We start from the raw sequence: 21,988 nt of genomic DNA, 5'->3' as shown, positions 1-21,988 counted from the left end.
GGACTTCGATGCGTGCTAACTCATGTTCCGCCCCCCGCCCCCCCCCCCCCCCCCCCCCGCCTCCTCGGGGTGTCAGCGCCGTCCGTGTGCTAAGGAACTCTATTTCCAAGTAGAGCCATACGTTGCCCCTGTTACTCCCACATCACAGATAATTAAGGGACAGTTGAGGCAAAATGAACTAGTCTCCCATCTCAAAGTCACCCTCTATCTGAACGACCCTGGGAGAGCACAGAGAAGCACGAATTTGACTCTGCTCTGGACTGGCTTTCCTTCTTAGGGATGGTTTATATTAGGGAAGTTCATTTGACTACTTTTGCCAGAAACCAAACAACACTGCCTTCCAAGCCTGGGGCCCTGATCTTGAGATATGGTGACAAACACGTGTACAGAGTATGACGGCGACACCCCCCAACCCCCGCCCCTGTCTTCTATGGAAATAGGATCAAGTGGGCATGAGAATGCCTGCCTGGAACCTACATCTCAAGCCCTCCTTGTAGCTGGGTGTGATTACAAGGCCATTGGAGTCCTGATTGACGGACAGGACGTGGAAGTGACAGAAGCAACTTCCGCCTGAGTGGCCTAGGAGGGAGTCTTCACTCTTCCAGCCCTCCCACCAGCTTACCCTGGTGACCCTGGCATGGGCCTCGGTTATCCTGTGCTGAGTAGGGTCAGTGCATTAGCCTGGTCCCTGAGTGTGTGGAAGAAGGCCTCTTGTTGATCTTGGCCTGAACTACATGAGAAAAAAACAAAATGATCCTGTTCTTTGAGCCGTATCATGGTTAGGTCTTTTGCTATGGCAGCTTAACTTTTACCCTAACTCACACTTACACAAATGTGAATACTTATGTATGTCTTTTTTTTTTTTTTTTTGACAGGCAGAGTGGACAGTAAGAGAGAGAGAGACAGAGAGAAAGGTCTTCCCTCTGTTGGTTCACCCCTAAAATGGCTTCTACGGCTGGTTCGCTGTGCTGATCGGAAGCCAGGAGCTAGGTGCTTCCTCCTGGTCTCCCATGTGGGTGTGGGGGCCCAAGCTCTTGGGCCATCCTCCACTGCCTTCCCGGGCCACAGCAGAGAGCTGGACTGGAAGAGGAGCAACTGGGACAGAACCAGCGCCCCAGCTGGGACTAGAACCTGGGGTGCCAGTGCCTCAGGTGGAGGATTAGCCTAGTGAGCTGCAGTGCCAGCTTATGTATGTCTTTTGACTTCATCTTGATCCTGATTCTGATTGGTACAGGCTGGTTTAGAGCATTCAAGATGAGTGCAGAGACTTGAGCTTCCCTGCCTTGGTACATGTTGTCAGTGCAGGGAGAACTCATCATTGTTTAATTCATTAATTTGTTTCTCCATCCTTCCATCCACCCTTCCACCCTTCCATCCTTCCATCCATCCATCCATCCACCCATCCACCCATCCGTCCATCCGTCCATCTTTCCATCCTTCCATCCATCCATCCACCCACCCACCCACCCACCCATCCATACTTCCATCCATTCATTTATCCATCACCCACACATTCATCCGTTAATCCATTATATCTTCTTGAGACCCAAGATGTCTAAGATAATTTCTTAAAAATATTTTATTTATTTGAAAGGCAGAGTTGGGAGAGAGAGAGATCTTGCATCCACTGGTTCATTCCCTAAATGGCCATGATGGCATGGACTGGGCAGGCTAAAGCCAGGAGCCAGAAACTCCAGCTGGGTTTCCTACATGAGTAGCAAGGATATATAAGACTCCTTGCTATGAGTTATCTGCAGATGAGAATGATACATTATGAATGATACCCCGTACCTACTCTCAAGGAACTTACCCTCTAGAGACTATAAAAAGTTCTAAGCATTGAAATAGAGATAATGATGATGAGTTTTTGTTCTTGAGAATTTTAATAAAATTTTAAAAAGGCTAGTTTTGTGTCTATCACTTTGTTACTGCTATTTTTTGGAGAATTGTCTCTGTGGTGTGTCTTTGTATTCAGTTTCGAGATCTGTGTTTACAGGAGTGCATGACCATTATTTATTTAACGGCAATAAAGCTTGTGTGAGCACAAGCAAAGTGTCAGTCATCATAAACACAGCTTCTGCTTCTCCTCTTCCCCTGCTTCCATGGCCCCCAGAGAGAATTTTTTTTAACGATTTATTTATTTGAAAGTCAGAGTTACACACAGAGAGAAGGAGAGGCAGAGAGAGAGAGAGAGAGAGAGAGAGAGAGGTTTTCCATCCACTGGTTCACTCCCCAGTTGGCTGCATTGGCAGGAGCTGCACCAATCCGAAGCCAGGAGCCAGGAGCTTATTCCTGGTCTCCCAAGTGGGTGCAAGGGCCCAAGGACTTGGGCCATGTTCTACTGTATTCCCAGGCCACAGCAGAGAGCTGGATAGAAAGTGGAGCAGACAGGACTGGAACCTGCACCCATATTGTATGCCAGCACTGCAGATGGTGGCTTCACCTGCTGTGCCGCAGCGCCGGCCCCACTCAGAGAGTATTAAACCCGGCAGAAGCTGGTGTGCCCCTGTGCCCTTGAGCCCAAGGCTCAAACAACTTTCCAAGTCCCTGAAAGGACTGGTCTGAAAGGTGGGAGGACTTTGCTTTCCCAGGACTATATTTATAGATGGATACTCTTCTGTTTGTTTCTATTTACTTTTGCAAATGCATGGCATAGCTTTCATTCACAGGCTGATAGACAGAGACATGTAGAAGTATAAGGTCAAAGGGAGAAGAAAACCCTGAAGATTTTTTATTATTATTATTTTTTGACAGGCAGAGTGGACAGTGAGAGAGAGAGAGAGACTTAGAGAAAGGTCTTCCTTTGCTGTTGGTTCACCCTCCAATGGCCGCCGTGGCTGGCGCGCTGCGGCCAGTGCACCGCACTGATCCGAAGGCAGGAGCCAGGTGCTTCCTCCTGGTCTCCCATAGGGTGCAGGGCCCAAGCACTTGGGCCATCCTCCACTGCACTCCCTGGCCACAGCAGAGAGCTGGCCTGAAAGAGGGGCAAGCGGGACAGAATCCGGAGCCCCGACTGGGACTAGAACCCGGTGTGCCGGTGCCGCAAGGCAGAGGATTAGCCTATTGAGCCGCGGCGCCGGCAACCCTGAAGATTTAATGAGTACCCAAACTCAGGAAATACACAACTCAGTTAAAAATATAATTCTCCCTGCTCAGAGCATCCCCAGGGAAGTGGGGGCAACTCTATGTTAGAAGCTGGAGTTGTTTCCTTCTGTTTTGTCACCTGGATTCATGTAATTTGACTATCAGCAAAATCTAAAGACTACAGAGAATACACACCATTTATACTCCATTTAATATTCTAATATAGCTGATTTAGTACATGTCTAGTCCTCTGTCTTTTCATTAATCCATCTTATTTTTGATGCATTTAAAGTTTATTTTCTTAGTTATTTTATTGATTTGAGAGGCAGAGATGCAGGTGGGCAGACAGGTGGACCGAGAACTCCTTTCTACTGTTTCACTCCCCAAAGGCCCCCAAGGACCAGGACTGGGCTGGGCTGAAACCAGGGCCCAGGAGCTCAATCCAGGTCTCCCAGGTGGGTGGCAGGAATCCAACTACTTGAGCCATCACCTGCCTCCCAGGGTGCACATTAACAGGAAGCTGGAATTGGAAGCAGAGCCAGGATTTGAATCCCATCACTTTGATATGGGATGTGGGTGTCCGAAGTGGTGTTTTAACTGCTGGGTCCTGTATTCATCCTTTAAACATTTTATATAGATGTATGTGTATATATACATACATATAGATGAGATATATGAAAATGCATGTCTGTGTTTAACAACATATATGTTTGTGTGCATAAAGGATTCAGTGGTTGCCCTGTAGTCTCTCTCTCTTTCTCTCTCTCTCCCTCCCACCCCCCACCCTCCCCATAGATATTTGTAAACAGCCACCATTTGCTGTGTCCCAGGGCTCAAAAGCGGTCACTGTAAAGTAGAATGCAGCCTTCCCAGCTGGCTTTGTGCTTTTTGGACCAAACGCCTGCCTTCACTTTGATGCAGTTTTAGGTTAATTATAGCTATCAGTACACTTCTCCCTAAACACTTCAGTATGCGTATCATTTACCAGAGTTTAAGAAAATGATTATTTTTTTATAAAGCACTTTAAGGAAATTTAATGTGAAATTGATCAGAATTAGATGTTGTGTGTGTTTTTTAATTGGCTGGGGCTGGGATTTCTACATTTAAATTCACCGAACAAGCACAGAGGTGGTGACAGCTCTTCAGGATGACCTCTGTGGGATGAAAGAATCAAGCATTGGCCAAGAATTATTCCATAGGCTCCACAGGAGAAAACAGTTATCACCCTTTTGTTCTCTTTTGTATTGATCTTCAGAGGCTAAGAAATAGGCCCAGGGAATACAAAATGCAGAGGCCCCTTCGCTGTCTCAGCCCTTGAGTGTGTACCTGGTGCACAGTCTGTCTCACAGAACCCTGTCTGGTGGTTTGCCACCCAGGGGCATAGGATTGGAAAGAACTGTGAAGGTGCTGATTTTGCCATTGGCCAAGAAGGATGGAGCCCTGTCTGTTTTACAAATAGCAAATATGAGGCCGGCACTGTGGCGTAGCGGGTAAAGCTGCTGCCTGCAGTGCTGGCATCCCATATGGGCACCAGTTCGAGACCCTGCTGCTCCACTTCTGATCCAGCTCTCTGCTGTGGCCTGGAAAAGCAGTAGAGGATGGTTCAAGTCCTTAGGCCCCTGCACCAGTGTGGGAGACCCAGAGAAGGCTCCTGGCTCCTGGCTTTGGATTGGTACAGCTCCGGCTGTTGCAGTCAATTGAGGAGTGACCCAGCAGATAGAAGACCTCTCTCTCTCTCTCTCTCTCTCTCTCTCTCTGTGTGTCTCTCCTCTGCCTCTCCTCTTGTCGCTCCCCCTCTTCGTGGAGGAGCAACACAGGACCCTGCGCTGTTCTTTCGTCTGCTCGGCCCTCCCCGGGTTTGCTGCTGGTTCTTCCCGGGTTGGCTACTATCCCTTCCACCTCCGTGGAAGGGCAGTTCCCCCTGGCCGCATTCCCCACTTCCGCAGGGGAGCGGCACACCGTCGGCCGGCTCTTCTCGGGGGCTGCACAGGTGTTCCTTCAGCTAGATGTTCCCCTTAGATGTTCCTGGTGCATGCCGTCTCTCTCCTCCTTTATAGTCCTCCTCCGCCAATCCTAACTCGGCTGCCCACACGCCGAGTACGCTGCTCTCCTCCAATCAGGAGCAAGTCCTACAGTTTATTGGTTGAACTGGAGGCAGCTGTGCGGAAGCTATTTACTTCTCTCCCAGCGCCATATTGTGGGAGAGCAGATGCATAGAATAAGTCTTAATTCCAGTAACTCAGTCTAGTCCGGTTTGCTCCCCACATCCTCTCTCTGTGTAACTCTGACTTTCAAGTAAAATAAATAAATCTTAAAAAAAAAAAAAACAGAAACAGCAAATATGCCACCTTCCAGATACTTGAGAAAGCGTAGTGATGAATAATACTATCTGATATTTTGGGCTTAAATATTCTGAGTTTGGGGTAGACGTTTGGAGCGGTCCTTGAGCTACCACTGGGGACACCCATGTCCCATGTCAAAGAGTCCGAATTTCAGTCACGGCCCAGCTTCCTGCTGATGGGCACCTTGGAGGGCTACAGGTGACGCCTGAAGTACGAGTCTCTGACAGCAACATGGGAGATTTGGATTGAGATCTGGGCTTTTGGCTTCAGTCTGGCTGTTATGGGCATTTGAGGGGAGTGAACCAGTGAATGGAGGACCTCTCTATGTCTTTCTCTGTTCTTTTGCCTTTCAAATATGTAGAAAATAAATAAATAAGAACTAAAGTAAATATTCAGAGCCTAAAAACATGATGACTCCTTTTAAAAAGATCAGATAAGGGCCGGCGCCGCGGCTCACTAGGCTAATCCTCTGCCTAGCGGCGCCGGCACACCGGGTTCTAGTCCCGGTCGGGGCGCCGGATTCTGTCCCGGTTGTCCCTCTTCCAAGCCAGCCCTCTGCTGTGGCCAGGGAGTGCAGTGGAGGATGGCCCAGGTGCTTGGGCCCTGCACCCCATGGGAGACCAGGAAAAGCACCTGGCTCCTGGCTCCTGCCATCGGATCAGCGCGGTGCGCCGGCCGCAGAGCGCCGGCCGCGGCGGCCATTGGAGGGTGAACCAACGGCAAAAGGAAGACCTTTCTCTCTGTCTCTCTCTCTCACTGTCCACTCTGCCTGTCAAAAAAAAAAAAAAAAATCAGATAAGAAGTTGTTTTGCTCAAACACTCTGAGTTGAGCAAAAGCCCCTGATCTAAATGCAGTTTTTGGCTGCTTTGAAAGACTCCTCACTCTGCCCCCACCCCTGCTTCCTCAGGGTGGGTTGCAGCTGCAGATTTCTGTGAAGTCTTAAACCATGGCCCCTTCAAATACTCTACCTATGACCTGATTTTTCAAGTGAATTAAGATCATAATTGTAATTAAAATGTAAAACAGAAGCCAAGAGCCTTTAAGTCCTCCATTTACCAGCATCATGGTCTGGGGAGTCTGAATCTTGGTGAGGAACACTCTGTCTTAACAGAAAGTTGGTTTTTTTTTTTCTGACAAATGAACTTATGCAACAAATGTTAGTTGAGTATCAGTTATGTTCCAGGCACTAGAGAGATCACGGCAAACCAAAGCATTCCTCTTGGCACTTGGTTTCTAGCTAGAGGTGCGTGCATAGGAGAGAGTAGCCCTGATGAGTATGACATGGCATGTTAAGAGACAAGGGCAGGGAAAAAGGACAGCCAGAGCAGGGAGGGGGGACTGGGTGTGCTGGGAGGAGGAGGATGGGTGGCAATTTTAAATAGGGTGCCCAGGGTGGACATCCCTGAGAAGGAGACATATGAGCAAAGTCTAGAGGGAGGGGAGAAGTGAAGGCCCTGGAGACATGGGGAAGAGCACTCCTGGCAGAGGAAGCAGCAGGTGCAAAGGCCCTGCACGGGAAGTGTGTCTGGCTTGTTGGTTAGAATAGCAAGTAGGCCAAGGTGACCAGAGTGTAATGAGACAGGGAGAGACAGAGAAATCAGAGAGGAAAACAGGGTGTTAGGTCATATAGCATCTTGTATCCCATGGCGTCTTTTTCCTCTGAGTGAAACAGGGAGCCACTGGAAGGCTCTGAGCTGGGCTGACTTGGAGTTTAAAAGGATTTCCTCAAATGTACGTTGAGAGCAGACATTCAGGAGAAAGATCAGGAGCAGGGACGCCATGGAGGCTGCTGCAGTCAGCAGGCCAGGGAAGGGGATGGCAGCTGGGCCAGGCGGCGAGCAGAGGCCATGGCAACAGCTGGCCTGTTGCTGACACCTAGCTTGGAAGGGGGAGTCCACCAGATCTCCTGGCGTTGGATGAGGGGTGTGTGTGTGCAACTCCGTGGTTTTTAGTCTCTGCAAATGCAAGGCTGTTGTTGCTGCAAGGGAAAGGGGGTGGAGTGCAGGCAAAACCTGCTCCAGGTGTTGAGCGTATATAACAACTGAAGCCTTGGTCTTAACCCATTTCAGTCACTGCAACAAATGTGCAGGGTTCAGAGGGAGAACACCACGGGGCGTGCCTGGCCGTCAGGTTAGGCAGGTGGCATCCAAGCTGGGTTTTGAAAGGTGAATAGCAGTCTGCCAGGTGTGTGAGTACATGTGGATGTGTGCACAGGTGCGCATGTCCCAGGGCCCAGGAGCGGTGTTCAGCCTTCTAGGGAAAGGGACGTGAATAAGCAACAATTTCCAAATCTGCAAGTTCTGAGTGAACTTGGCAAAACACACCGTCTTCTGATTATGTGACCTTCAAAGTTTTCTAGTGCATCATGCAGTCTTTGTTTATCTTGCTGCCTTGGGCAGGTTTTTTTTTTTTTTTTTTTTTTTTTTTTTTTTTTTTTTTAATTTTTATACACGGCTTAAGTTATTGAAAAGTGATACAAAGAGAAGTTCAATGTCACTCGGTTACTTTAAGCTGAGATCCCGGAGATGAAAGTCGAAGAGTCATGTTAAAGGCAGAGACGGCTCATGTTAAAGAGCTTATTTCAGCCAAGCGACCATACCCCTGCCGGCCTGGCGTCAGACCTGGGCTCTGGGTCTTTCAGCTTAGGGCTGCTCTCTCCCGCTGCTGTATGAAGCCCGTTACAATCCCAAACCTCACTTTCATCACAGGAGGATTATTTCCTGGATATCATGAAGCAAAAATGTGGCCAGCCCTTTGACTCAAGCAAAACATTTCTCTTAAAATAATACTGAGGATTGGTTCTGTCAATGTGAAAAGTCTGATTTTGGGGGAAATATTTATTTGGAAGGCATACTGACAGTGAGAGAGGGAAGGAGGGAGAAAGAGGGAGGGAGAAGGAAGGAGAGGGAGAGAGAAGGAGGGAGGGAGGGAGGGAGGGAGAGGGAGGTCCACTCCTGCAATGAGTCTGGTTTCAAGATGGTTCAGTGAGGAAGCAGCCTGGGCCACGGCAGTGCAATGCTAGACTCCTTCTCTGGAGCAGGGCAGTTAGGTGAGCTGCAGGCAGCTCCTGAAGCCTGGCTCATGGCCTGGGAGGACTGCAGGATCCTCGAACAGTGGTGTCTGCAGGGGTCTGCACTGGTGACGGGGGCCACAGGGAGAAGTGTCTCTGGTTCCAAGCTAACCCTGACTGGTGGGGTGGGGTTGGTAGAAGGTGCCAACTCTGGGGGCTATCTCAAGTTTTTTCACAAGGGTTCTGCCACCCTACCTGTGCTCCAGCATTGCCGTTTTAGTTACTCTGGTCATGGTGTAGTTCTGTATTCATTGTTTTGGTCTTTTTCTGTTGGCAGGGTTAGCGTTCGGCACCTCTAGTTGATCCTCTAGTTGACATCATTCTCAGCAGGTGTGTAATTGATGTGTGAACTAAGGATCATGGGAAATTAGATCAGTCAGGATATGAAGAGGGCCTGGGATAGTTAGAAACTGCCCAGCAGCTGAAATCCTGCTTCATTCCAAAATTTTTGGAATGGAATTTTGGAACTAAAACTCCTTACAAATGAATTGTATGCTGGTCTCCTACACACCACAGCTCATAGGAGTGTCATGGCTGCCAACATCTTTTTGCTGCATTGCAGGGAGCTTGGCATAATAATTCTTATCCCTCCCTGGGAGAGAACTCCAAGGTCTGTATCTTACTATTAGCTTTTTTTTTTTTTTTTGAGGTGGGGAGGGTCCTAATGACACATTTAGTTGTCATTAAAATGTTTGACACAGCTTCTCTCAAATATTTTACAACAAAGTTGTACGTCTATTCAAGCTATTTTAAGATTTGCAAGTGGGCAGACATTAGTGTTTATGCAGTACGTTAGTGTTTATGCAATGGTTAAGGGCTAGACTGCAGTTTTTGACTGTCAGACACGCTGTGTGGATTCTAGCACGATGTGTACAGGAGAACCTCATCTTGTCCCCAGCTGAGGTTGCCCTCTGCAGCTTCCTGCTCAGATGTGGAATGCTGCAAGACTATCTTATGAAAAAGCTTACAATTCCCCGCTAAAGTGACCCAGAAAAACAGAAAAAAGGAGAGAGGACAAAGCTCTCTGGATTTCAAAGAATAAATTATAATGTGGAAGAAAAAATTTAAAAATGTATGAAATCAACTTTGTACGTTTGCATTGCATTTTTCATCCAAGTATGTTGAAGCTTTTAATCTCAGCTCTCTCTCTCTCTCTCTCTTTTCAATTATTTTTGCAATTATTAATTCCTTTCCTCACTTCCTTCCTCCTAGACACTTGATTTTCTCCATATGCCATTGCAGGCAGGTGGAACAGACATCTTCCTGGGCAGGAACCCTCATGTGTTAAATGAATAGAAGAATGGTTTTCAAGGTGTGGTTCCTTGGACCAGCTCAGCATCCAAGACTCTGGAGAGGGATTCCTGATACAATGCTCGAGCTTCAAAGCCACCAGCACACAATGTTTAGAGACAGACTCTTGGCATTTTAGAGTTGAGGGGTCCACACAACTAACACCTTGAAGGAAGCTGGTATAGAAAGCACTGCTGGTTAAAAATTAAAAAAATTTATATATTTATTTGAAAGGCAGAATTACAGGATGCAGCAAGGGTGGGGAGGAGAGAGAGAGAGAGAGTGAGCGAGCTTCTATCCCCTGGTGTATTCCCCATATGGCTGCAACAGGCAAGGCTGGGCCAGGTCAAAGCCTGGAGTCAGGAGCTTCATCCTGGTCTCCCACATGGGTGCAGGGGCCCAAGCACCTGGGCCATCTTCTGCTGCTTTCCCAGGTGCATCAGCAGGGAGAGGGACTGGAAGAGGAGTGGCCAGGACTTGAACCAGCACCTATGATATGAGAAGCCAGTGTTGCAAGCAGCAGCTTATCCCACTGCCCCAAAATGCCTGCCCCAGGTCTGTCTTCCTCTCTCTCTTTCTCTCTCTCTCTCTCTCTCTTCCTTCCTTCCTTCCTTCCTCCCTTCCTTCCTTTGCCAGGCAGAGTTAGACAGTGAGAGAGAGAGACAGAGAGAGAGAGAGTTATAGACAGTGAGAGAGAGACAGAGAGAAGGGTCTTCCTTCTGTTGTTTCACTCCCCTAATGGCTGCCACGGCCGGCTCTGCGCCGATCCAAAGCCAGGAGCCGGGTTCTTCCTCCCGGTCTCCCATGTGGGTGCAGGAACCCAAGCACTTGGGCCATCCTCCTCTGCACTCCTGGGCCACAGCAGAGAGCTGGACTGGAAGAGGAGCAACCGGGACTAGTACCCAGCACCCCAAGCAGGACTAGAACCAGGGGTGCCGGCATCGCAGGTGGAGGATTAGCCAAGTAAGCCACGGTGTCAGCCAACCCCATGTCTTTCTTAATAAGAAGGACCCTCTCTTATGTGACTGCAACAGAATGATCCGAGTGAGGAAATCCAACACTGATACAATCTTCTTATGTAATATTCAGCCCGTGTTACAGTTTCACCCACTGTCCTACTTCACGACCACTATAGCATGTTTTGTTTTCCAATCCAGAATCGTGATTATCTGGCTCTGTCATGCCTCTTCAGATTTCTTTAATCTGCATGATTTGCCTTTTTTTTTTGGTAGGGGGAGGGGTTTTAGGGGTCTTTCATGATATTAATTTTTTAAAAATTTATTTATTTGAGAGGCAGAATTACAGATATATATATATATATGTATATATGTGTGTGTGTGTGTATATATATATATATATATAGAGAGAGAGAGAGAGAGAGAGAGAGAGAAGTCCTCCATCCAGTAGTTCACTCCCCAAATGGTCGCAACTGCTGGGGCTGGACCAGGCTGAAGCCAGGAGTCAGGAGCTTCTTCTGGGTCTCCCGCCTGGGTGCAGGGGCCCAAGGACTTGGGCCATCTTCTACTGCTCTCCCAGGCCATAGCAGAGAGCTGGATAGGAAGTGGAGCAGCCGGGACTTGAACCAGAGCCCACATGGGATGCCAGTGCCACAGGTGAAGGCTTAGCCTACTATTCCACAGCGCTGGCCCCAACATTAGTGTTTTTGAACACCATGAGTCACCTGCTTTTTTAAGAGTCCCTAAGTTTTGGTTTATATGATTGATTCCTCATTATTAAACGTAGATCATGGATTTTGGGGGAAAAATACTATGAAGGTGATGTGGAGTTTTCTCAGGTGTAACACTAGGAGGTACATGATATTGACTTATCCTGTTATTATTGATGTAAATTTTGATCACTTGATTAAGTTGTGTCCACCAAGTTTCTCCAATATAAAGGGAATTTTTAAAAATTTGCCCTCTGTAATTTTAAGTCATTTTTCAGGAGTAAGTTGGAGGCTGTGTTAACATCCTGTTCACCAACAAACTTTACCTAGGGATCTGATGATTGTTTTCCAAATCCATTGTTACTACAGTGGTTGCAAAGGAAGTTTTTAATCAAATAAATGAATCTTAAGAAATAGATCCTTTTTGGGCCAGTGCTGTGGTGTAGCGGGTAAGGCCTCTGCCTGCAGTGCTGGCATCCCATATGGGCGCCAGTTTGAGACCTGGCTGCTCCACTTCCTATCCAGCTTTCTGCTCTGGCCTGGGAAAGCAGTAGAAGATGGCCCAAGTCCTTGGGCCCCTGCACCCACGTGGGAGACCCGGAAGAAGCTCCTGGCTCTTGGCTTCAGATCAGCACAGCTCTGGGCTGTTGGGGCCAATGGGGGAGTGAACCAGTGGATGGAAGACTGATCTCTCTCTCTCTCTCTCTGCGTCTCCTTTTCTCTCTGTGTAACTCTGACTTTCAAATAAATAAATAAATAAATAAATAAATCTTTTTTTTTGAAAAAGGAAATAGATCCTTTTAAGTGAGTTCACTATACCAGGAGATAAACTATCCTAGAACTATTTGATTTGTTTCCTGAAAGAAAAGGGGTTCTATGCTTTCCCTAACTAATTACATTTCATTAAGTGACTTTATTTCTTTCATTATAAGCCCTTCATGTTCAAATGCAAAACCCTTCAGCAGCTTAAGTCATGCATAAGCATCTTTCTGAAATAGTGCAGAGCACATAGACATTACGTCCTTAATCTCTAGGCAATTATTCTTTATTGATAAGACCATGCGGATGCGCAGCTGTAAGATGTTTATAACCTTTTGACTTTACCACTCAGTTTCCATAAACAGCTCTGGTGCTTCATTTACAATGAGCTAAAAGGGCTTATCGTTTTTCACAACTAAATGCATTAATCATAAAAATTAGGATATAGTAGAATATGAAAATGTAGATACCTTACTTAAAGGTTCTACTTACTTAAAAATTTATTTATTTATTTATTCACAAGGCAGAGAGCAAGAGTGCATGTGCACATGTGTGTGTCTGTGAGAGAGAGAGAGAGAGCGAGAGAGAGCGAGCAAGTTAGTGAGGGAGCATCTATCTGCTGATTCACTTCTCCAATGATCACAACAGCTTTGGATGGGAGGCCAAAGCTGGGAGCCAGGTCTCCCATATGGTTCACAGGGACCCAGTAGCTTGTGCCATCATCCCTGCCTCACAGTGTGCACATTGGCAGGAAGCTGGGATCTGGAATGGAGCCAGGGCTTGAATCCAGGCACTGTGAGAGGGGACGCAGGCATCCCAAGCAGCCGCATAACCTCCAGGTCAGATATCCAGCCCAGAAGGTTTCATTTGTAATCTGACTTTATTAACCCAAGAATTTCAAAAATTGTAGTATCTTACTGTAATAATCACAATAATGTTGATGCATGGATTAATTTTGGGTCATTCTTCTTTGCACTTTCAAATTCTTTATACTCACATGATCCTTAAACCTCTAGAACAATCTGTTTTTGAGATTCATGCATTCATTTGTTTACCCTTGAATGAAAGTTTACTGGGGGATAGGATATTTAGAGTCTTAAAGTATATCCTCTTGGACTTCTTCTCTGCCTCCTGGGGAATTGATGTAGAAACTGAGGTACAGAGAAATCCAGTTATATCACATCTATTGGAAAATCATGTTACCATTTGTAACACAGAATGTATTACAATGTTTGTAATGCAGAAGAGAATAGAGTAGGTGCCTCAAGTCAGCACTGCGCCCAGTGAAGTCATCACACAAGCCGAGAAAGGTAACGTGCCTTGCTCAGATGCACAGAGCATATGGCCTGTGGGCTTCCTTTGAGATCCAGACTTCTTGCAGTCTTTTCTGCTGGCCTAAATAATAAAACAGGTGCAATTATCTGGTATCCTTCTCTCATAAGGAGCAAATTGAGCCTGAGCAGTTGAGTTTCTCTAGAGAGAGGAACTCAGTTGTTGAAAGTTTGCTCTTTGTAGACATTGCAAAGGCTATTCCTACACTACCTTCCACTCCAAGGGCCCAGGTTAGAGAGTAAGTTGGATGCCATAGAGATTCTTGCATGAGCTTTTTGATATGTTTGAAGAATGTGCTTTATGGTTTACTGAATTTCTATTGTTGCCAGCATGTAAATGTTTCTCTCCCTAAGTACATTGTTCAGTTCCCTGTACACAAAAGCAAGGTTTGTGATTCCATTCTCTGTAGCATCTAACACAATAGTTTGTATATAAAGGGTGCTCTTTGAAGAATGCATTCCGGATAAATGACCTTAGACCCTAACTCCCATTTTACCTCGGGCAGATTTTTCTTAGGTCTTCTTTGGTGTAAAGTGGACTCAGAAGTTGAAAGGCAGTCTGCACTGGAAGGCTCTCATTGAAGAGTTTGGAGTAGATGCTGGAGGTGCAGCCAGGTGCTGACCCTTGAGTCAGGTCACCTGGGCAGGGGCTGGTCCGTACAGCCCATGGTTAAGTAGCCCTGGTTTACTGTTTAACCTTTCTTGCACCCAATTTCTCCACTTCCATCAACAAAATGTGCAAGTAAGGGCTACTCTGCTGGTTTCTCCCAGCTAGGGGAGAGCAGTAATCAATTAGAAATGAAAATTAAATCAAGTGAATTAATTAAATCCAACAGTATAAATCAAATTACACAAAACAAAATAACGGCGTGATGAATACACAAGCGAGGATTAGTGTTCTTCTCCACCTTGAACTTCAAATTAGGGGAAAGTCTTTTGAGCTTTTACATATTGGGGCTCATAGAAGATTGATTTTGTTTAACAAATGTCAAAAGTTGGCTGGCTGCAGGCACAGGTGAAGTATTTTACAGTGATAACTCAGTCTTTTTTTTTAAAGATTGTTTTTATTTATTTGAAAGTCAGAGTTACACAGAGAGGCAAAGAGAAAAAGAGAGAGAGAGAGAGAGAGAGAGAGAGAGTCTTCCATCTGCTGATTCACTCCTCAATTGGCTGCAATGGTCGGAGTTGTGCTGATCCATAGCCAGGAGCCAGGAGCTAGGAGCTTCTTCTGGGTCTCCCACCTGGGTACAGGGGCCCAAGGACTTGGACCATCTTCTAATGCTTTCCCAGGCCATAGCAGAGAGCTGGATAGGAAGTGGAGCAGCTGGGACTAGAACCAGCACCATATGGGATGCTGGCACTGCAAGTGGTGACTTTACCCGCTATACCACATCTCCGGCCCCCAATAACTCAGTCTTGAAGACAACACTATGAGGTGCAGGTGCTGCTACTGCTCCCACTCTAGAACTGGGGAAACCAGCGTGCAGACAGGGTGAAGCAACTGCCCCCTGAACACTGTTACCAAGGGGTAGATGTGAGATTCAGACCCAGTTAGCCCATCTCCAAGAATCCTTGCTTCTAACCCCACTACACTTTGCTAAGGATGGCAGTGAGATTGGCTGACTAAGAACATGAAGATGACTCCCCAGGCAATAAGCTTACTAGGTGGTTCTTGTTCTGAAACAAAAGGGCTGTCTTAGATTACAACAGGTTAAGAGTGGAATCTGGAGTAGAGAATTTTCATAGATGCCTTTGGGAATGGATGCAAGTATAGGGGGAAGCCGGCCTGGTGTTCTCCTCCTTGTGGGAGCACGAAGAATACTTTCTGGGGAGTCTGTTTTTATTGGGCAGATGTGCTCCTGAGATAGTTGAAGTTTTCTACATGTCCCAGCTGTTTACTGGGTCATCCAACTCTTGTATAAAACACGAGTCAAACCATCCAGAAATGTTTATGTTCCATCAGATGAGTTCAGCGTGTGAAGAGGCCACCTGCCCCGGGCCCTGTGTGCCTGCTCCTTTCACAGCTGTATCTATACAACTTCCTGCAGAGGAGTCCCAGGTGCACACTCCTGGGTGTTTACAAAAGCCTTCTGGAGTTGGATCAACAAGATCCTTTTCCTTGCACAGTTGAGACAATGTGGGGACATCTCCTCCATCGTGTTGAACAGAGCTTCTAGAGAAAGACACAGCAGGGCCAACTTTATTGAGGTACAATTTATGGACGGCATGATGCTCCCCTTTCAAGTGTACAAAGACATGCTTCTTAGCCATGGAGATCCCTTTTCCCTCTAGATGCACCTGTAGGATGGAGATGCGGAAGGCATCCTGGATGCTCCTCTTCCTTGCAGCTGGCTTGGGCGTCATCAAGTCCCAGAGGATAGGTAATGCCTGGGATTCTTTTTGCCCTAAATGATGACCTTGTTGGGACCCTAGTGACGATCTTATAAAAATATTACACCAGCTTCATAATTCACAAAGGGGAATCAATTCTTTGACTTAGGATTTGGAAGCTTTTAGTGAATGATGGACATTTGATTTTTTTTTCATTTGTCATTAACCCCAAATGACAGAAAAAAAAAGGATGGTTATGAAAAAGTACCACCCTTCTGAATATATTACCAGGATCTCAAGTGCTTTGGTAAATAGACGCCTGTTCTATATTTTGCTCTTTTTGGCAGAGCCAGTTCTAAGGAGTCATTTCCACCCGGTGATGGATAGCGTCAGTGGCTGCCGTGACAGCTCTACAATTGTTTGCAGTCATTTTAACAGATTGCTGGAGCTTTTGGAGCTGAAAGTCTCATCAAGAGAGGCATGTTTGAGTAGCCTGAAGTCCTTCCGAGATAATATTGGGGCTTAAATATTCAAATATAATTACAAAGACTATTATTCTCTGGGGAAAAACAGGCAGCTCTCTCCAATTCCCCACACTGCGAACAGAAGCTGTGACACACAGAACCAGCTAACGGGGTGACAGCGGTCTCAGGACGCAAGATGTCTCTCCTGTGTGCTTGCGGTGCCCGCACTTACCAGCCTGGACAGACCCGGCAGCTGTGTGGTGTCTTCTGCTGGACCCTTCCTGTCCGCACTTGGTCACTTCTGAAGGGGGGGAGACCATCCCTGAGCCATGCCCGGATCAGTTGCTGAATGCTCTCCTCATTTTGTCCCTGAGCTTGAAGGAGCTGAGGTTCCTTTGTTGATTGCCTGAACTTTGCATGATCAGGCTCCACTTGACTTTACGACCAAGGCTTGGTTGGTTCTAAGCCTCTTGCAGGAAGATCTGGTGACCCAGGTTCTTTTGGCATCTCTCTTGCAGCCCTGACAGCCACCATGTCCCCAGTGGACAGCTCCAGCAGCACTGGGTCCCAGAAACTTCCAGAAAGCAACTTCCTTTATGCTGTTGTCTTTTTTTTTTTTAAGATTTATTTATTTATTTGAAAGTCAGAATTACACAGAGAGAAGGAGAGGCAGAGAGAGAGAGAGAGAGAGAGATTGAGGTCTTCCATCCACTGGTACATTCCCCAGTTGGCTGCAACGGTGGGACCTGTGCCGGGGCCCAAGGACTTAGGCCATCTTTTACTGCTTTCCCCGGTCATAGCAGAGAGCTGGATCAGAAGTGGAGCAGTCGGGACTTGAACTGGCTCCCATATGGGATGACGGCACTGCAGGCAGCGGCTTTACCCACTACGCCACAGCACCGGCCCCTGTGCTGTTGTCTTGGGGCTCGACATCAGCAGGGACCAGGTCTGAGTGGGGCTCAGCCAACACAGCTACAGCATCCATCTGGCCTTTCAGCCGAGCCAGTACCCTCGGAGGACCGTGGTCCCGCGGCAGATCCAGAAACTGCCTTACCACACAGGAGGCGGAAACACGGGGAGCGCTCTGGAGTTCCTCAGGGCCTACTGCCTGACCGAGGCTGCTGGCAGCCAGGCCAAGGCTGGGGATCCTCAGGGCGTTATCCTGGTGACAGATGGGGAGTCCAGCGGCGAGGTCCAGGAGGCTGTGCACCGGTTGAAAGAGGAAGGGGCTGTTGCCTACATGGTAGCGTTCAGTGTCCTGGATGTCCAGGAGGTGCCAAAAATAGCCAGTGAGCCATCTGAGAAGTTTCTCAGTGGTGAAGCCCAGAGCCTCATCTTCCTGCAGAGTTTCCCAGGAAGCATTCTGCAGGCTGCGCTTTGCAGTGGAGGGTAAGATAAAAGGTGAGAGGCTGGTGTCAGCACCCAGCATTCCAGCTACACCTCCTCCCCGGGACACGTGCCAGGGTCCACTGGCTGTAGTGAGAGCGTGGGAGAAGGAACGTCCTTCAACCCTGCAGAATCTGGGGTGACCTCCCGGGAGGAAGGCACATCTGAGCTGGGGCTGTAGGGTGGATGGAGAGGGGAGAACCTTTGACCATGCTGCTCAGAGGACACGGCATGGATTTTGGAGACCGGAATACCTGCTTTTGAATCCTGCCTTCGCCACGTTTTAGATAAATGAGGGTTGCCCAGCCGCTCCACTTCTTCACTTTGGTTTCCTTAGCTGCTCGATGACGATCCCAGCTCTTGCCTGGGAGAATGCTTTGTGGGGGTGAAGTCAGATGAAGCCCATAGAAAGCTGTCACACAAAGTAGCAAGGCAGGAAAGATTCATTTCCTCTGCTTCCTCCATGGGCTTTAAAAAAATCACTGAGACATGGGTTCATCTAATAAAGCAGAAAATAAAGGCAGCAGGCCAAACGAGGGAAATAGAGTCCCCCCCAGAGCAGGCAAGTTCAGGACGCAGTGTTGCATGGATTCACAAACAGCGCCTCTCCCGCGCCCGCTGCCACGCAAAATCACCCCTGCTTTGCTCGCTCATGAAAACCCGATTTGAATGCCTTTTCTTCTGTGTCCTTTCCTCCCCACGCCCTCTTCCCTCTCCACTTCCAGGTTTCACCAAGACCCATGTAGACCTGGTCTTGATTGTGGACACCTCAGGGCGCACATCCTGGGCCAGTTTCCTGTGGCTGCAGAGTTTCGTCTCTGGAGTGATTGGCATATTGGGAGTTGGCAAGGACAAGTCCCAGATTGGGCTGGCTCAGTAAGGGAGCCAAGGGCACATGGCGTTTGTACTCAAAACCTGCAAGAGCCAGGATAAGATGCCTGCTCACACCACGAGCTCTTGGCGCTCCAGGGCGGCTGCTGGAAGATGGGCAAAGCTCTGCGATGCCTCTGCCAGACCTTCTTCCAGGAGGCAGCCCGAAGCCGCCTTCTCCAGGGCACTGCTCAGTATGCGGTGGCTGTGGCCTCAGGCAAATCCCAGGATGGGGTCCAGGATGCTGCGCAGGCGCTCAAGGAGAAAGGCGCGGTGTGCAAGACTCTGGCAGACGAGAACTGGAGGGGGTGGGGTCTTAAGCTCTCGCACAGGAGACGCAGGAGGAAGATCGCGTCAGACAGATACCTCGGGATGTGAGTGCGGTGATCTCTGACCTCAGGCCTGATCCCAGATGCCAAACACCTTTTCCAGAGGAAGGCGCCTGCCAGTCGGCCCTGACCCCCAGACTAAGTGAAGTCCTTGCTTAAGTTAGCATTCAAGAAGCTCAAGAGAGAGAGGCTGAGAGGCTGGCGTGGTTTTTTTTTTTTTGGCAGGCCACTTCATGGTGTGCATCCTTGCCTCCTATCAGTAGAATCCCCGCATCACTATGCCAATCAGAACACCCCCATATGGTATCTTCCGAGATCACACGAGATCGGGTGCGTTCAGGGTGGTATGGCCACAGACACCCCCATATAGTGTCAAAATGTCCCTGGGCATTGGTAACCACTGCTTTTGGAGAACGACTCAGCCTGATCTCCTGCCAAGTCTTTTAATTCATTTTGTTCTCCAGCTAAGCCCAACTGCTCACCACTTGCTGTGTGTCTCTGTCATGCTCGCCCACCTCTGACCCCACCTTTGAACCTACTATACTATCAGCCTCGAGTGCCCGTGGTTAAAAGGTACTCTTCCGGTCTTAAGTGACCTTGTGGGTGAATAAGTCATCCCTTGATCCCCACAACTGGAAGCGATGAATCTCCTTTGTCTGAACAGTCACAGCTCTGCCCAGACCCCTGCACCCCTCGAGAGCCCAGGGGTCCCTTGCAGATTTCTGTGCAGAAAAGACAAACCCATCAGGAGACAAGAAGAGGGAATTCTCGGCAGAAGTAGCAGGGAGCTAAGAAGCACCGTAAGGAGAGTAGCAGGACTCTTGTGGTGCCTGGAGAATGGGTGCTACTTTAGCGTGTGGGGGAGAAGGGAGGAGGGCGTTCCTGGTGAGGTGAGGATCCAGGTAAGGGTTTCCTGCCCCTGGGAAGGGTGTGGAAGTGGGAATGGTCCGGATGAGTGGAGGAGAAAGGGAAAAAACTGAGCCAATGGGGCCATGGAGAGGGTTGGGAGGCAATGAAGGATGAGCTTGGATTAGGTAGCATGGACCCTGGTTAGGGGCGCCCAAAGGTGCTGGAGCGACTGCAGGATTTTAAGGAGGAAAAAGGACATGACCAAAGTGGTCTTTAAGGATGCCTTCCTGGGCAGGCTGGATTTCCGAAGGCCCCTCCGACTCTGACGGTCTTTGCAGCTGAGCTGCCCCCTGGCCCCTTGGGCAGGATGTCCGGGCCAAGCTCAGGGGTGGGTCTGACAATGAGGAAAGAGGCGGACTTTTGGAGACAGCTGGAACAGAGGATAGTAGCCCTTGGTGTCTTCATGGGAAGACAGGAAACAGTTAAAGATGTGTGGGATTTCTTAGCTTGCCCAAATCAGGGGCAGCACCTGCTTTTTCAGTGTAGCATTGATTTTTTTTTAAAGATTTATTTTATTTACTTGAAAAGCAGAGAGAGAGAGGGAAAGAAAGAGAGAAAGATACCTTCCATCCACTGGTTCACTCCCCAGATGGCTGCAACCAAGAGCCAGGAGCTCCATCCGGGTCTCCCATGGCGGGGCAGGAGCCCAAGCACTTGGGCTGTCCTCCACTGATTTCTCAGGTGCATTAGCAGGGAGCTGGATTGGAAGAGGAGTAGCTAGGCCTCAAATCGGCAGCCATATGGGATGCTGATCTTGCAGGTGGCGGCTTAACCTGTTATGCCACAATGCCGACCCCAGTAGTATTGATTTCTGACTCTTTATAAAAAGGGATCACAGGGGAATTCCAGGACACCAAGGGACCAAAGTGGTCCATGAGTTATTCCATTGCTCCTGTATATGTACCTCTGGGCCGTATTCCACAAAATTCAGTCATCTACACACTGGCTAGAGCCTTCTGCCTGTGTGGGCTTGGCTCTCGGCTGGGGAGAGCTTTCTTTCACCTCCCCTTGTTGGTATGGGACACGGTGGGGTTCCTGACATTGAGTACTGCCCCCGATGGGAAGGGAGGTGTGTGCCTGCCTCTCGGTGGACTGCTTCGCTTCAGCCTCCATCAGAAGTGAGCTGAAGGAGAGGTTCTTTCATAACAGAATGAAATAGCCAAGCAGCTCAATTTCTGGACAGAGATTTTTTTTTCCTAGGAACTTGCAGCACTTCACATGGCCTCTGTCGAAATGACACGACATTTATCAGAGAAAGCTGCATAAATGAATGGCCCAAACTTGCTAATTCTCTCTTTTACAGTGTGTGTGTGGGAGGCACCAAATGAAGGGAGTTTCAGGCTTGAGTAAGAGAATTTGACCTCTTGAAACCAGAAAAAAGAAAAAAAACTTATCCTGGTTCCAATGCTTCTAATTTAAATCAGTTGAAAAGTGATCTCAAAGCACTTTATTGTGGATAGTTATGGATTTTATATGGTTTTCTTTATTTTTTAAAAAAGATTTATTTATTTACTTGAAAGAGTTACACAGAGAAGGAGAGGCAAAGAGAGAGAGAGAGAGAAAGGTCTTCCATTTGCTGGTTCACTCCCAAGTTGACTGAAAATGGCTGGAGCTGCACCAATCTGAAGCCAGGAGCCAGGAGCCAGGAGCTTCCTCTGGGTCTCCCACACAGGTGCAGGGGCCCATGCACTTGGACCATCTTCTATTGCTTTCCCAGGCCATAGCAGGGAGCTGGATCGAAAGTGGAGCAGCCAGGACTGGAACTGGAGCCCATATGGGATGTGGCACAGTAGGTGGTGGCTTTACCTGCTACGCCACAGCACTGGCCCCTACATGGTTTTCAAGTGACTGCTAGTTCACAGGAGAAATTTCGAGATAGGTCTGAACTCCACCTTCACTAAATTCTAAAATGGATGGATGTCAGTCAAGATGATATAGGTTAATATAACTTGTAATGCTGAATGTGTATTATTGTAGGATATAAAATATGTCACAAGGCAACCTCCATACACAAATGGCACCTGTATCACTCTATGCTCACGCTCAAACTTGTCTTTCGGTTTTGGTTTGTCCACCACTTGCCCAGCGACTGTCCCGGCTGTCTTAGCGCTCCTCATTGGGGAACTTAGCTGGGACAGGCAACCGAGCTTCCAGCG

This window comes from Oryctolagus cuniculus, chromosome 4 (assembly GCF_964237555.1).
Source record: "Oryctolagus cuniculus chromosome 4, mOryCun1.1, whole genome shotgun sequence".
Classification (NCBI taxonomy): domain Eukaryota; kingdom Metazoa; phylum Chordata; class Mammalia; order Lagomorpha; family Leporidae; genus Oryctolagus; species Oryctolagus cuniculus.
This window is presented reverse-complemented; position numbering follows the sequence as displayed.